The sequence below is a fragment of the Benincasa hispida genome, chromosome 6 (genome assembly GCF_027475165.1).
Source record: "Benincasa hispida cultivar pf3 chromosome 6, pf3_genome.v1.1, whole genome shotgun sequence".
Taxonomy (NCBI): Eukaryota; Viridiplantae; Streptophyta; class Magnoliopsida; order Cucurbitales; family Cucurbitaceae; genus Benincasa; species Benincasa hispida.
In genome coordinates this window covers 24117568-24128687 of record NC_143483.1, presented here as the reverse complement: position 1 = coordinate 24128687, position 11120 = coordinate 24117568, and the positions used below count along the sequence as shown (strand labels likewise).

The window sequence follows — 11120 nt, the reverse complement described above, 5'->3', positions numbered from 1 at the left end:
TTATCTATATTTCACTTCTTTCTGTTGTTTTCAAATTAGGAGTAAGAATTTGAAAACCCGAGTGATTGGTTGCCCAAAAACTATTGATGGTGATCTCAAATGCAAAGAGGTCCCCACAAGTTTTCGATTTGAATCTGCTTGCAAGGTACTCATTTCTCTTTGTAACTGCTTTAGAATTCATATTTCGTTTGGACTCAACTTTGGTGACTGTTGCAAAGTTGAAGTAGTTTCTTCAAGAATTCAAGGAAAAAATGGAATGTCGCATTCATGAGATGAGACTCTTAATAGACTCTGCTGATATTTATGTAGATATATTCATAAATGATTGGTAATGTGATGGTTGATGCTCGATCTATAGGAAAATATTACCACGGTAAGCATTTTGCTTAATGAAATTGAAACTAAAAATAGTTTTGATGTGTTGACATGTTCATAATAACTCAATTATTAACGTTACCATTATTTCAATTTCAGATATGTCCACTTTTTTAAAAATATATATTTATAAATAAATAAATAATATCAATAATAAAGCCCATCTTGTTGCTTCATCTGTAAAAAACAGAGCACTTCTCTCTGCTCAATTTTATTAACCTTCTCTATTTGATCTACCTAATGTGAGAATGTACTTTTCCATTGTTGTGATGTTGAAACCTTTTTGTTTCTCACTCAAATTTCAAGTTTATTATCATATGGCATTAACAGTGTACATATATCCATAGTTGGACGACTTATGGGTCGTGCTGCTTCTCACATCACACTGGTGTGTGCTTTGAAAACTCATCCAAATATTACTATTATTGGAGAAAAGGTAGTTGCTTTATTTAAACTACTTAAGATAAAAACCTTTGTCAAGGAGGACATTTATCTCCACATGCTTTACCAGATAGAAATCTTTGTCAAGAAGAGCATTTACCTCCATGTGCAACCCTAGGGCTGTTTATTCTCTTTGAGGACTAGATTTTGTCTCATTAATAACTAATAATCTCTGCAACAGATACTCTCATGTAACCATAAAAATTGAAATTGTTGAGTCAGTTAATATATCTTGTTTCAGTATTTCATCTTCTTGCATTTTTACATGGAATGGTAAATATTAAACAAAACTTAAGGGTAAAGATGAAAATTTGTGATAAACAAAGGATTCATGGAATTAGGTTGACACTTTTAATATGGTGCAATGGAACTAAGTATTACATCCCATATCATATTCAATTGCCTTAAGTGATATCGGATGCCTCTTTTTGTTAGCTTTGAAAAATTTGTTCTCTACCACCTAGTTGTAGTTGACTCATGGAGATTTATTGGTTTTGAATGTATGCAAGCGAAAAAATTTTCAGACAAAAAATAATGTGTTTTGAATGTTGACTCATTTATTAATAGAGTTTTAGTTTATAGGATACATCGAATTTACAATGTGTTTTGCAGGTTGCGACTAAGAAGCTTAGCTTGAAAAACGTTACAGACTACATTGTCGATGTAATTAGTAAACGTTCTAAACTTGGTTATTAATTATGGTGTTGTACTTATTCCCGAGGGTCTGATTGACTTGATTCTGGAGGTATTTCTCTTGTTATTGTAACTAATTGTGTTTATTTCTTTTGGTTGTATGCTCACTATCCACTAAATCCAAGATTCTCGGGATCAATATGTCATTCTTGAACTGATATCATTTATAACTCGCTTTCTACAAGTCCAGCAGCTTATTTCGGAACTCAATGAAATTCTTGTCCATGATTTATAGATGAGGATAGGTTATGGAAAAAAAATATTATAGATGAGGATAAGTTATGGAAAAAGAATCTTACTACTCAATCTCATCACCTTTTTTAATTTTTCCCACAAGCAATCCAAGAACAATTGTTGCTTGAAAGAGATCCACACGGCAATGTCCAGGTAATTGTTTCTTCTTTTTGTCTTATACATGTCTTTCCATGAAACTGAGTTGGAAAAGAGAAAGCAAGAAGGCCCATATAATGGGCGGCCAATTCAAGGGGCAGTCACATTTCTTTGGGTACTTATTCTATTCGTTCTTGAACTTTTGCTGTTTTAGTTTTTCAAATATAGAAAAATAAACAAAAATATTTATAAATATAGTAAAAATTTACTATCTATCTGTAATAGACTGTAATAGACTACTATCTGTGTTTATCTGTATGATAGATAGTGATATTTTTCTATTATCTGTAAATATTTTTAACAGTTTTGTCATTTAAAAAATATATATTTTTAAATTTTTTTAAATTGGGTGTAGGAATTGTTGATGAGAATGACTTTGGACTCCATATGCAAAGTGGGATTTGGTGTTGAAATTGGATCATTGGCTCCAAATTTCCTTGAAAATAGCTTTGCTAAGGCCTTTGACACAGCCAACATGATAGTCACCCTTCGCTTCATCGATCCTTTATGGAAAATTAAAAGATTTCTGAATTGGGGATCTGAAGTTCTTGATAAATCCATCAAAATCATTGATGACTTCACCTATTCTGTCATTGCCACAAGAAAAAAAGAGATCCAAGAAGCTCAAACCACAAGCAAAGATGCCAATTAGGTCATTTAACTTTATCTGTGCGAAACACTTCATTTACAACATAAATTCCTTCTCCACTCACTCCTTAAACTGGATAAACTTGGAGAAAATCTCAGTTTTAGCTTCCAAAAAATACACCCAATTAAAGCAAGAAAAATCACCCATAATGACCATAGCATAACAACCATAATAGTTAGGTCTTCTAGTTGGTCTCATCAAATTTGAATGAATAGATCTGTTATTTGAAAGGAAGATGATGCAAATCCAAATTGACAACCAGAATAAATCACACCATGATGTATTTCCTCAAAGAAAGGACACCATCAAGAAACTTCTTCATAGAAATTCTTTCCAACGACTGGTAACCACTATTACTTAATTAAGCAAGCTAAAGTGTTGCACCATAATTATGACTCGTCTTTTCAACATATGAATCATTTACAGACAATAATAGAGAGATTCTTTCCTTTTTCCGGTTAGAAAAGTAGCACCTTTAATTTCTTACCGTTGAAAATCATTTTTAGAACATTTAGACAAAAAAAAAACATACTATCTAGAGTTGGTAATCCGAGAGACAGAAATCAAATTCTTCTTTAAACCTAGAACATAATAAACATCTTCAAGAGAAACACCAGCAAAATTTGATGCAACATTCTCAATATTAACATGCCCTTCTTCAATAACGGAATAAGTTTGCTTGTCGTTGCCAAGTATTTGTTTCATTAATGCTTCCTGATTTGAGAGCAAGTTTTCCAATTCAACGATAAAAGGTTGATTTACCCAACCTTGTATCGATGAAATAAACAACATAAACTCATTTCACAATCCACAAATAATATAAAGATGCAAATAAGCATCACTAATAGGCTTCTCTTTGTTCAATTATGAAATTTCAAAACACAAAATCATAACTTTTAGAAAATATTCTAAAATTGAAAAATTACCTTGAGTCGTTGTAGCAAGTTCATTCTCCAAATACTGCAATTTTGTCGTACTCTTTTGAGTGAACAAAATTTCAAGTGTGTCTCACACTTTTATTGAAGAATTCTCATCATGAATATGTTCGATATATAACCTACCAATAGAATTTTGAAAAGCAAATAATGTTTTGCCACACTTGACCTTCCATTTCCTCATCTTTCTTTCGCTCCAAAGTATCTTATGGAAATGGATCATCACTGGAAACAATATCTCACAAATCTTGTCCTTGTGAAAAAGTTTCCATACATAGCCTCCAATAGCTATAATTGTCATTGATAAGTTGTCTGCACAAATATTGTTTCCATCGTTCATCTCCACTGAGTATTTAAACTCAAGCACAAAATAAAGAATCTGAGCGCTCTAATACCACGTAAAGAAAAATAATAAACAAAGAGAATGAAAGATGAAAACAAAAATATATATTACACGGTGGATCAAATACTTTAATTGAGTTATATTTTCATTAAAGTGGGAACATTATAAGTATTTATAAGAAAGATAAAAACTACAAACCATAAGGACTTTTCAAGGGTGCTTACAATAAAATAATCTTTATAATTATCAATCTAACCAACCTATACAATTGAGTATTAAAAGTGGCATGATCTGGTCGAACCACAGCCTAAGATAAAATCTCTCTAAAGTAAATTTATTAAGGAAAATAATAAAAGAGGAGGAGCATTTGACCGGATATACTAAATTGCAGAAAATTAAGGTGCGAAAAAAAGATAGATTGGAGAGAGAGAGAGAAGGGGATAGCACGAGATTATTTTTACCGATTAAGAGATCGTTGGACTATTTATGGATTAATTCATCGATTTATCATAGTAATTGGGTTATTGGGTTATCTAATTAACAAGCCTAATCAAGTAATTTGGTAATGCTGATCAGACTCCTTTAATAGAAAATCGAATTGTAATGCAATGTCAAAATTCTAAATTAACTAAATAACCGTCACACTACTAGTTAATTGCATTACTCTTTGATTGATTAGACCATTAAATTATATTGGTCAAATCTAATGTTTTTCTATTCCTAAGGTTTTGTTATCTTTCATTATTATAGGGACCTTGGTAATGCCAGAGATCGAACCATAACTATAACTCCACTTATTTACTACTTAAATTAAGCATGCTTTCATTATGAAACCTAGTATACATGACAAGCATACACAACCTATACATTGAGATGACTAATCTGTCACATCAATTGAACATACATTGCACATGAATTCAAACAAGGAGTAGAAAACATGAAGAGATAAGAAAATAACCTATAGGTTCATCAAAATCTCATTAAATCCACAAACAAATTCCCAACAAACCTCAAAATCGATGTTTAGGGCCTAGCCGGTCATTGAACCTCAAATCCCGATGCCATAATCTTCATTACAAAGAAAAATCTAAAGAAATCTCATGGGTTTTAATAAAAAATATCCACAACTGGGCTTAGAGCTCCCAAAATCGCCTAGTAACTCTTCTCTCTAAACCCTAAAAATGAATTAAATGCTTTTATAGACTCGTTGACAATGCTATGACACTGCATCTCAATGGGCTAAGTTTTCGTAGCTCCAGATTTGCGACAGTCTCGTAGTGCCAGCCCATCTTCTGTCTATGTCGGTAGTGCCTTAGGGGCATTTTCGTCATTTCTTCTCCTTTGAAGTCCCAAATGCTCCTCTAAATTCCTAATAGAGAACTGCTCATAATGTTCTAGAATACTAGTAATGCTTGAAGTCCTACAAATAAAGACATTTAAACTTATTAATCATTCTAAACAAGCGAGATTAGATGCATTAAGATAACTCATTTAGGGAACTATCAACTACATTCTCCTTCCGTCATTCCTACTAAATCATTAAGTCACTTCCCTTCCAATTTAAAAGACACTACCTTAAATTAAAACCACTAACTTCAGTTTAAAAAAATAATTTAAACTACTTACAAATTAAAGATTGCACTAATTTTCAACACTATCCTTTAAAAAAATGACGCTCATTCAAAATGTAATTGTCAAAGGCGTCTTCATAGCCGCGAGGCTCTTATTTGCTGTTGCTGTCACCGGTAATCATTGCTTACGAAGTATAGTTCTACTGGAAAAGAAATGGTTCACTTTGTTTTCTTTGTTCCTTCATCAACGTGCGTGATTTATTTTCAAACTCTAAATTATGTTTTTTATATGGTTTTATAAACATTAACTTTTCATTCGGTTTATTATTTCTCATCTAAAACAATTTATTATGCTTAAAGTGAAAATTATATAAGTCAACGACACACAACTATAATTCAGACTAAATGGCATCAATATCCTGAAAAATAAAAGATGGAGAAACTCGTTTTTTAACGAAAAATGTGTGTGGCTAGAGAGAGTTGGGGTTTTCAATCGATTTGGTAATGGAGACAGAAGAGAGAGAACAAGAGACAAAGGAGAAAAAGAAAATACCAAGTCATTTAACACATTAGTTGTTTGGTCAATATTCTATTTAAATTTAATAGTTCTATTTGTAGAGGGACCTTTTAAATCTACTTTCTCTATAACTCATAAACTAAAACGGCAAATTTGAAACAGAGGATCAAATGCACTTATTCTTCAAAACTCATGGATCAAAAAAATATTTTTCTCATTTTTTGATATACGAAACAGATTTGTTTAATTTCTACATACCATTTTAAAAATTCTTTAGTAATGGATTCATTAGTAAGAAGTGAACTCAACGGGATCTAGGTTTAGATAAAATGTTGTGTTCTCTCAATTGCACCTTTGGATGTTTTCCATATATTTTGTGCAATAAATCACCAAGTTAGAATATCTCTACATTTTAGGCTACTTTCCATTCTTGTGATCTTTTTTATATGTACTCTAATACCTTATTAGTAAACACAACATTTCAATTCAATAAAATCTACAAATATTATAGTAACTGTTGTGTTTACAAATAGGATTACAAGATTACACATATTACACAAAAGAATTACAAGAGCTAGGAGTCTAATATGCTAATTTATGGCAAATATTTACTATAACAATGTGAAAGAAATTGATAGTAAATGATAGAAACATTTAGAACAAAATGTTGTTATAATGAAACCCAATCAATTTGATTGGGTCTTTACAATTTACTTTGAGCTTTTTTTTTTTTGTTAGAAAAATAAAAATTTGAAGATTATATAGAATTTGAAATTCGATGACAGATAAAACATGACATATTGTCAAGATTTATTGAGTTGGGCGAAGACCCAAACAACTTCACAAACAAAAGCTTAAGAGATGTTCTTAACTTCGTGATTGCTGGACGTGATACAACAGCTGCAACTCTTTCTTGGGCTATTTATATGATAATGACTCATTCTCATGTAGCCGACAAACTTTAAGAAGAAAGAGCTAAAGAAGACAACATTTCATTGCTTCAATATCAAACAACTGATCTTCAATCATTTGAGAAAAGAGTAATGCAGTTTTCAGAACTCCTTAATTATGATTCACTTGCTCGATTACATTATCTGCATGCTATCATCATTGAGACACTTCGTCTTTACCCTGCAGTCCCTCAGGTACAAACTATTACTAGTTGCTAAATTATTACAAGGATCCAAAGGGAATTTTGGAGGATGTCGTATTGCCAGATGGGACAAAGGTAAAAGTTGGAGGAATGGTGACGTATGTTCCTTACTCAATGGGAAGAATGGAATACAATTGGAGTTCTACTGCAACTTCTTTTGACCCTGAAAGATGGCTTAAACAAGGCATTTTCCACAATGAATCTCCGTTCAAGTTCACAACTTTTCAGGTGATTCCATTGTTATTATCGTTATTATTTTTTTGGTTGAGAATACCATTATTCAATTATATATAATTAAAATAAAAAGAAAATCATATGAAATTAATGCCCTTTTTGATAACCATTTCGATTTTTATTTTTGATTTTTAAAAATTAAGTCTATAGACTTACTTCCACATTTTCTTAAGTTGTTATCTACGTTTGGGTGTTCATGGGTTGGGTTAGGTTAGATTAAAAAAATTTTTAGACCCAACCCAATTGTTCGGGTTATAAATTTTTTCAAACCAAATAACCCTTATTAAAAAATGAACTCAACCCAACCCAACCATGAAATATTTGAATTGGGTTGATTCGGGTTAATCAAATCCTTTATTTAAAATTTTGTTCTTAAAAAAAAAGCAAAATGTAAATATGTAAAAATCTAATTTAATTATTTTCATATATTGAATTAAGATTAACATCTCAATTTCAATTTATATAGTGAAAAATTTATTTCTAAAGTGCAAAAAACTACTTTTAAGAGTTGTTGAAAAATAAATTATAAAAAAATATTAGAATTAAATAAAATTAAAATCAATATATGTATAAATAATTGTATTATAAGTAATAAAAAATATATTTTGTAAAGTTAATAATAAATTCGGGTTGGTTCGTGTTGGTTTGGATTATATTAGGTGAACCCATGAACCAACCCAACCCATAAAATTTTTATTTATTTGAACCCAACCTAACCCAAATGAGTTGATAACCCAACCCAAACCCCATGAATTGGGTTGGGTATATTGATTTTTTCGGGTCATCGATTTTTTGAGCACCCCTAATTTTATCAACTGTAACGACCCGACCCTTAGGACTTAGGTAACAGTCATTACTAAAATAAATGCATGCAAAGAATTTAAAACGACGCTCAGTTATTTTAAATAAATGCTAATTAAAACAAGAGAAGTTCAAAAGAGATTTATTAAATGCAACAATAATAGGGTACCCATAAATCATAAAGGTTAATAAATACATATGAAAAATAATTCTTAATAATAAGTTTCAGACATCAAAACTAAACATTAAGAGAAACATGAAAAGAACTCTAATTCTCATGATGCGGAAGCGTAAAAACTAGTCCCAGTGGCTCGATCATGAATTCCGCTGCGCCATCGTCGGTACATCTCTACCCTTACTTGAAATATCAACATAAGAAAGAATAAGTATGAAATACTCAGTAACCCCACCACTAGGGTCAGGCTAGGCATCTATGTCCTCTAGATACCCACATATGACATATAAACATATGGAACAACCAAGAGACTGAGTTCTATCCTATTGTAGTTAAGTATGCCCACAAAACTGGTAAATCCCGAAGGAAACACAAAACTGGTGAATCCTAAAGGAAACACAAACTGGTGAATCCAAATGATGGGAGCTTCGCTCGGTGGTTCAAGACCTAGTTTGCTTGTGAACCGATTTGCTCAACTGAATTATGTAAATAGATTATTTTCTCATTCCGGTGTTTGTTTTGGTTCATCCCGGTCCATTAATCCATAGTTTTATACATATATATATTTGTCATATGGTATGCACATATAAATCCCATCTTAGGTCATGCATATTCTCTTTATTATAAGTGTTATGATTTAGTGAAGCATGATTTAATTTACATAAGTGTATGTTCATGCATCATATAGTATAATAGTTATATTTATGTATGCTTTATTTAATTAACATTATATTTATAAGCGTTAAAAATACTTCGTTATATGGCATGAGTGTTTTAGTTGTTCATTTTATAAATGGTTATAAAATGAAATTAGAACTAAAATAATTAGTAAAAGATTAATATGTAGCAAATCTATAATAGATCTTTTGTCTAAGGCGAGTTCTATCTAGGCTGGGGTATTTAAGATGACGGCAAAGGAACACCTCTACCTAAGAACCTACCTGGAAAGGTAATTTAGATAGATTTAATGCATGCATGCAAATTCAGGCCAATCCATTAAAGAGTTTAATGTGACTACTTGGATTTGTTGTTTTTTACTTAATTTCAAAGACAAAAGTTGTTTTTTAGCAAACTTAATAATTGACTTAGATCATTATCAGTAGCCTGATAGTCTAGGTTCCTACGTAGAACATTCAGTGAGAGGTACTTAGGGCATTTGATGCTTCATTTTCACCTCTCGCGTTTCTCCCTCATAGTCCACACCGTGAGATCTACCCTCGGTCTCGAGGCACCTTTAGCGTGCCCCCATTAATGGATGGTGTTTGGGTAGGTTAATATCAAGGTAGATGGAGAGAGTGTTCATAATAAATGGCATTGAAAAGTGCGACAACATATCCCTCGGTCTCCCTCGTTGGATTGAATAAAGTTTTCTGTGCATCGCCTCGTGGCACCCTGGGTGTGTCCCCCTATAGGGGATGGTTGTTTTGCACATTTCTTTATTTGAACTCCTGTAAGAGGATAAGGTTACTTAGTCCCTTTTCCTAATCTGCTTTTTCCTTACTAAGGGCGCATTAGGGTAGGACTCTAGGGCCGAAAATGAGGGGTTACACTTATGCAGGATTGTTAAAGGTTAACTATTCTGGACCGAACAAATGGTGGCTATTAGGTTTAGTTCCAAGAGTTGGTTCTGCCTAATGGTTGAGAATGTCTCATCCTAGTGAAGGGACATCTGATCACCCCATCGATGACATTTGTCCTGCCTCGCTGGGGCATCATTTCAAAGAAGACTTTTCACTTAGGGTACTTGGAATCTGTTTTGGTAAAACTAATTGGTTAAAAAATGTGGTTTTTTGCAAAGTCTTATAAAAGGTTATTCATTTTTTTTAGCAACGGTTTTAATGGCTTCAGCCACTACAATTTACTTAGCGCCGAAAAATTGAATGGCCAAAACTATTCAAGTTGGAAACATATGCTCACGATGATACTCATCATCGAGGATCTAAAGTTTGTCCTTATGGAGGAATGTCCTCCTATTCCACCTCAGAATGCTACTCGAAATGTTCGAGCGGCATACGAGCATTGGACACGGGCAAAGAGAAGGCCCAAGCCTATATTCTGGCCAGTCTTAGTGACGTGTTGGCCATGAACCACGAGTCCATGGTCTTAGTTCGAGAGATCATGGAGTCCCTGCGGGGAATGTTCGGACAGCCATCTGGGCAGCTCAAGCATGAGGCTCTGAAACACATCTTCAGCTTCAAAATGGAGGAATACACCTCTTTTCGTGAACACATGTTGAATATGATGGTCCGCTTTAACATGGCAGAGATGAATGGGTCTAAAATCAGTGAGGGCAATCAGATTAGCATTATCCTGCATTCATTGCCGGAGAGCTTCCTCCACTTTGTTAGCAATACAATTCTTAAAAAAGTGGACCACTCCCTTACCACTCTCCTCAACGAGTTGCAGACTTACCAATCCTTGCTGAAAAGTAAGAAGAAAAGAGTAGGTGAGGCAAATGTTTTCTCGTCCTCTAAAAGGTTCTATCGAGGTTCGACCTCAGAAAGAAAGTCTGCACCTTTAACTTCTAACTCTGGAAAGGGGAAGAAGAAGAAGGGTGGTAAAGGGAAAAGGAATGCACCTGCTAACCTGCCACCTGTCGCCTAGAAGAGGCATCCACCGCCGATTGAAAAAGGAAAATGTTTCCACTGTAACCAAGACAGACACTAGAAGAGGAATTGTCCTCGTTATTTGAAGGAAAGAAAGGCTGACAAGGCTAAGGCCAAAGCAGACAAAGGTAAATAGGATTTACTTGTATTAGAAACTTGTTTAGTGGAGAATGATGATTTTGCTTGGATAGTAGATACGGGCGCCACTAATCATTTATGTCCTCCTTTTTAGGGGAT

The 11120-nt window shown here is 33.1% G+C and overlaps 1 pseudogene; it reads left to right on the top strand.

The window, feature by feature from the left end:
- Window positions 1-733: 733 nt before the first annotated feature.
- Window positions 734-7384, top strand: LOC120079159 (cytochrome P450 704B1-like; annotated as a pseudogene).
- Window positions 7385-11120: the final 3736 nt, after the last annotated feature.